The 6696-nt window shown below is 41.2% G+C and overlaps 1 long non-coding RNA gene across 1 annotated transcript; it reads left to right on the forward strand.

Moving 5' to 3' along the window:
• The first annotated feature begins 1072 nt into the window (after positions 1-1072).
• LOC124230965 (uncharacterized) lies at positions 1073-6287 on the forward strand. Its single transcript, XR_006886326.1, has 3 exons — positions 1073-1200; positions 2775-2862; positions 6160-6287. It is a non-coding gene; the product is annotated as an uncharacterized LOC124230965 (long non-coding RNA).
• Positions 6288-6696: the final 409 nt, after the last annotated feature.

Raw genomic sequence — 6696 nt, forward strand, 5'->3', positions numbered from 1 at the left:
AACAGTTTGAGACTACACTTCAAGACATTCTTTCCTGGAGAGATGCTTTTGAGTAATGCTGTCCTTTCATTCCACTGAGTCCTGTTTGTTTTCAACCTTCTTTGCCGCACCCGTTTGAAAGCAAATTATCTTCCCTGAACTTGGAGAATCATGAATGATGCCACGTTTGTTTGCCAACTCTTTTTTTTTTTTCCTGAGGAAGATTTGCCCTGAGCTAACATCTGTGCCAGTCTTCCTCTATTTTTTTAGTATGTGGGCCACCAGCACAGCATGGCCACTAACAGTGGTGTGGGCCTGGGAACTGAACCTGGCCCACTGAAGAGGGGCAGGCCAAACTTAACCATTAGGCCACTGGGGCTGGCCCTCTTTGTTTGTTTTTTAATCTTTCTGCTTACTGGGCCCCAGGGGTGTCATAAGAAAACAGAAGACTCAGGGACAAAAAGTTTTAAGAAAAGAAAAGTAGTTTACTTGGAAAGGAAGACTAGAATTCAGAAGGATTGGCTCCTCAAAGGATAGATGGCTATTCGAGGGATAAAGTGTCAAAATTATGAAGGTTAGCATTTGACTGCACATGGAAAGGAAAAGAGCAGTTTCTTCACTGATTATCATATTGTGTCCATCGCAAAAGCATCAGGGAGAAAGCGGTTTTTGTGAGGGAGTTAGGAACTCATCAGCAAGGCTCCCAGCTTCCTGTGCTTAGGAGCCTGCAGGCAGACACAGTATCCCTGTTTTTATCTCTGTTTTTGGTTTTGCTTCTTTATCTCACGTGCAAAGTGCCTTTTTTCCCCTAACTGTGGGACATGGTGTGATGTACACACTTACTCAAAATGGCAGCACATTTACTCTCTCATTGGAAAATTAGACTTTGGGAGGCAGTAAAGCTCGATTCCTTTGAATCACTGACTTAGACTGGTATCGGGGAGGAAGATCTTTTCTTATCCAACTTCCATAGCTCCTCCATTTGCCTTAAGAACAGTAGTTTATTGAGACCACTTATCCCTCCATGGTAGCTAACCACTTCCATCCACTGGCATAAGTTTTCTTTCTTTACCAGGATTCTTCACATCTACGGTAGCATCCATGCCGGCTAAGGTTATGTCCACCACATCAGAGAACAGGCTCATGGCATCAGCACTTGATTATGTGCTATGTGGTCTTAAAATTGATTTGTGAGAGAACCTTGCTTCTAGAATAAGATGGGTGAGTATCTCCCATGCACAGTAAATAGTACTGTTCATTTCTACTAAGTGAGATTGATCAAATGAAGAGGTGAGGTGTCTACAGCTGGCTGGCCTCGGATTAGTTACCGTTAATATTGCCACTGGTCAACCCAGAAAGCCAATGGTTAGGAAAGGGCCTACAGTTAACCACGGAGAATTTGCCACCATTGTCTCAACCACAAGGGAGATACTGTGGTAGTTTCATCCCAGCTGTTGAATTGCTCTGAGATGACTCTAATGCCCGTAGTTTAAAAATTATAAAGACTGTAATTCTGGCCCACAACAGGAAAAGCACTGCTAATATGGCTAATACTATAAATCTGTTGCTCAATAAGAAGCATTTGGAAAATATTTATTTTTTATCCAATCAGATGAATGATTAACTTTTGAATAGAATCATTAAAAATATAGTCCTGTGAAACCAGGTAAGAGAATCTAAATAACGGTCATTATTCTGAAACTGCTCCTGCATTATCTCCATCAAGTTTTTTTACAATTAAGCTTCTAAGCTTAATTCTAAGCTTAACCCAGGAATCTGAAATATTTAGCTACTTCTTGAGTGTCCTTAGCCGTTGGTCCTAGAATGGGAAATACAGTGAACCCTTTGGCAAATTACCCAGCAGTATGTGTAGGAGTTGCTTTTAAAAACGCAATTGATCATTTGCTCTTATAAAATATCCTTCACAGACACTTGCCTCTGTAAAAACACATTTAACATTAAGAACCTGACTTTAATATGGATTTTTGGTCTTAAATCAAACTGTTGTGAAAGAAGAAAAGGTGGGTGGGAAGAGAAAAAGAGAGTTAGGTTTGGTTATGAGTGTGCTATGTTCCTTCTGCTTACTTATAAAAGGAACAGATTTCCTTTATCTTACAATAAAACACCAAAGACTAGTAGAAAAGATAGTTAATAGATTTCACCGCTCAGAAAAATTAAGCATCACCAATGTGATTTAGGAAGAACTTACCAGAGTTAAGCTGCCAATATTGAGTGGCTGAATGAATACTCTACTGATATTTTGCACATGGGGAATTGATGTATTTTAGTTGCCATAAAAACTGAGATCAAAGAATCTTGCAGCTTTCTCGATGATTGGAATGGAGGAAAGCCAGAAAAAAGAATAATTAATGTTTACAAGTGTAAGATTTCATGAATGGAATCAGCCTTTGCTTTTATAATTCAAAAGTTCTGTGGAGAGGAGCTAACAGTCATCAATGAAACGAGGCCTTACACCTACCTTACCCTGATGAGCTTACCCATTAGTGTACTCAATGTTTCATTAAGCATGTGCTATGTGCAACGCCACTGCCGAGTACTGACATTTCAAATATAACTAAGACATGTTTGCTACTTTCAAGTAATTTTATACGTAAAGTAATGTGATGAGAATTTGTGGTTTTATATTTAGTTAGGAAAGCAGTTTACCCATTGCCACTGTTAAATGGATTTTCTAACTGACGAGAAATTGTAAAGGCTTAGTTTGGGGTTGGTCTACTCCAGTGGGTCATGATGCATTTACTCGAGGCCTTGTACTTTTTGTATGTTTTCATTAGAATCCAGGACACAGAAGCCTGCTGTCTTTGAAAATGCTGCTTACTACATCTGGCATCCTGGTACTTGGCTGCATCCAACTTTATAAAGGTAGTATAATTGCCATTCAAATGTATATTATTGCCAATAGAAAGAAATCTGTGCTATCACCTCCAAGCCAGTAAGCACCAAATACACAGAATGACCACTTGTCAATCAGTTCACCTTGGGAAAAGTGAGAGGCCATAGAGCCAGTTGGGAACAGCAAGACAAGGCAAGCTAGAAGAATATCAAAGCCTGCTGTCCTCATGCACGAGAGCTGGTCTAATGCGAAAGCCAAGCAATTATGTGCCACCCAGTATGACCCACACTGCTTCTTGAATGAGATCTAATCAAAGATATTAACATATCTGATGCAAGCGTGTGCCTGCTAGAAATGAGGCTGTTCAATCGCAGAATCATAAAGAAGGGAGAGGCAAAGAGATAAACCCTGAGTGCCCCCGGTACTGTCCAGAACCCAGCCCATGAGCGTGAATGCCTCATCCATGCAGCAGGTGGAGCCCTGCAGTGAAGGAGGGGGTGACACGCTGGCATGATTGAATGATGGTGAACAGAGGGAACTGCCTGGCCCCCGGCCCCCATCGTGTGTTCACAGGAGCTCTCAATGTCTTGGAGCTCTAGGTAGTAGCTCTTTTCTTCCAAACTCTATAGTTTCCTAAGGGGTCAGAACCCTCTGGCCAATGGATGAACACTCCTCAGAGCTTTAGTTGTGAGCGCTGGATTTTCTCTAGCTCCTTCCCTTTACCCTGAGTCTCACCCTTTTCCCACTTTTCAAGTCTCTTTTCTAGTGCCAGATTTTCTTCTGAGATTTTTTCCTCAGCTTCTTTCTTGCCCTGTCTTCTGGCTGTGCAAATACTTAGCTGCCTCAGTCATTTTATAAATTAGGTAGGACATAAATGAATAGGCCACATGCTGACTTCTATCACTCACATTCCTTCCGGTTTCCCACCAGTTTTCCATGCGGGAACATGGCTTCCTTCCCTCCCATTTCTCTCTGAATTTTGGCTGAAGGACATTGGCACATTTCCTATCGATTGACTGAATACTCAACAGGCAGGGTATTCTTTCACATCTACTTTTTCTTTATTTTAAAAAATTACAGCACAGAAGTATATAAAGGTAAATAGTATATAAAGTATATAAAATGCAAAGTAAAAGTTCTCTGCTTTTATAACATCTTCCATATTCTCTGGACATATTCCCAGGTAACTGGTGTGTATACTTTTGGACCTCTTTGCAGCTCTGCAGGTGACATATATTTACATATACATGCAATGGAGAGGGTTTTCTTAATAAGCCCCTATCTGCAAACAGTGGATTAAAAAATACAATGTCTGATTTAACACTGGTCAAAAAAAATAATTTTAACTAATATTTCTCAATTTTTTTATGATCCGCAGTAAGAAACACATTTTACATCACAACCCAGTGCACAGATGCCTGTGTATATGTAAAAAAGGAAACTGTTTATGAAACATAACCCTTGCCTTTATGGTGTTCAATTCACTCTAATGCTTTCTGTTCTTTCTATTTTTGTGTGTGTGTGTGAGGAATACTGTTGCTGAGCTAACATCTGTGCCCATCTTCCTCTATTTTATGTGGGACACCACCACAGCGTGGCTTGATGAGTGGTGCTAGGTCTGGGCCCGGGATCCAAACTTGCAAACCCTGGGCCACTGAAGCGGAGCATGTGAACTTAACCACTACCACCAGGCTGGTCCCTGTTCTGTTCTATTTTAACTCTGTTCTTTTAAGTTAAAAAAAAAAAATGTCAGGTCAGCCCTGGTGGCCTAGTGATTAAGTTTGGTGTGCTCTGCTTTGGCAGCCTGGGTTCGGTTCCGGGTAAGGATCTACACCTCTTGTCAGTGGCCATGCTGTGGCAGCAGTTCACATATAAAAAGAGGAGGATTGGCAACAGATGTTAGCTCAGGGCCAATCTTCCTCAGCAAAAATGAGTAAATAAATAAATAGAAATAAAAATTAAAATAAATGTCAGTGGCAACACTCTGGATTGATATTATGATTAACTAATGGATCGTGACCTATAGTTTGAAAAACACTGATTTAAATGGTTCACCTTGGAGTTTGTGTTTTCGGGTAATTCCTTGCTTTCCCATTTCTGAGTCCCCCTGCTTATTTTTGGATGATGTCTGAGTGCGCAGAGGTGGCTCCAGGACTCAGAGTGGTGGCATGTAGGAATCCCATAGCTCCCTCCTCACCGAACATCCTTGCACATAAAATTTTTGTGTACTTGTGTGAGTATTTCTATAGTGTATGTTCCTAAGGGTGTAAAGGCTGGACTAAAGAGTGTGTGCCTTAGAAATCCGCATGTCCAGATTGCTTTCCTAGAAGTCACGGGTCTGTGTTGAGGAATACATGATGAATATGGGGGCTGGAGATACTGAAGGAACGTGACAGAGTGTACTTACAGTCACTCTTGATGTCTAGCCAACCTGCAGATGTTTTGTGAGTGTCTGTAATGGACACACCGCTTTGAAATAAACAGAGAAGGTGTGTCCTGACTGCTGCAGGAGGCTGCCCTCCAACCATGTTCTAAGCAGCTTCCCTGGCTACGGACCAGGCCTTCTTTCCTCATCAGGATCAGACTCTTCCCCATCGAGGATTCTCCTTTGGCTCGATCTATCTCCATATTTCTCTAGGTTCCCACACCAACCATCCCGTGTTCTTTGTTTAACAGTTTTCCCAGCCTAGAATGTTCTTTTCATCTTTCTCTCCCTATTTACATGAAGTCCTGATTGCTCTAAGGGCCACCTCAAATCCACTTCTCCAGAAGCCTTCTGAACCCCCTCGAGGCATGTGGAATTAACAGCCTTTGTCTCGGTTTCCAAGCACCTCACTTTTATGGCAGTTATTTAATTATTCCTTAGTATTGTAAGTGAGTGTTTACTTTCCCTGCTCCAGTAAGATCCACGTTTCTTACCCTCGCCTGTGCATCCCCAGATGCTATAGACTTGCTCACTTCTCCTTCTCCACCTCGTACCACGCTCCCCTTTGCCCATTGGATGCACACCCATGAGCTTCATCAAGCTCCCCAGCAGCCAGGCCTGTTCCTGTCGCAGAGTTCACTCTTCCCCAGACTCACTCTGCAGGACTAGCTTTCTTTTGTCATTTGAGAGTCACCTCACTTTCTCAGAGAGCCCTTTCTTGGCCGACACCTAATCTAAAGCAGCCCCCAGTCACTCTCTAGTATGTAAGCCCATTGTGTTTTTATAGCACCTATTACTACGTAATTTTCTTATTTGTGTTTAACTAGCTCCGCTATGATTTAAGCTCCCTAAGAGCCAGAATAGTCTCTGTCTTACTCAGAGACGTGTCCTTGTTGTCTAGAACAGTGCCTGGTACGCAGAAGGCCTTCAGTAAATGGATGAACAACATGAATGGAAGATGTATTTGTTCATGGAAGGACTTATACTGATCTTCTTTAGATCTCTACAGTTCGGAACACATTAGCTTGAACATGGTTGCAGCTGCACAAGGTAGGTAACATTACAGACTGAGTTAATATAGCTTATAAGACAGTAAAGAAGTGAAAAATGAATAGTGGTAATCTCAGAATCCCCCCTAAAATGTGTGGCTATTTTATATAATGTAAATGCATATATAATTACTATTTCCACAAACAATAAGCCAAACATTAGTTTAATATCTACTGCACACAAGGCACTTTAAATTGTATTAGCTAATTTAACTTTTTGAGCGATCTTATGTATTATTATTTTGTTTGACTCGTTTGGTAACTAAGTTCAAAGTAATTTGCTCATGGTTCACAGTTAGTACATGCAAGAACTTGGGTATGGCCTGCTAACCCAGCCCATGCTATTTCAACAGATGCATAGAAATAATATTATAAAAATATCTGGAAGA

Source organism: Equus quagga, chromosome 20 (genome assembly GCF_021613505.1).
Source record: "Equus quagga isolate Etosha38 chromosome 20, UCLA_HA_Equagga_1.0, whole genome shotgun sequence".
In the NCBI taxonomy this organism is placed as follows: Eukaryota; Metazoa; Chordata; class Mammalia; order Perissodactyla; family Equidae; genus Equus; species Equus quagga.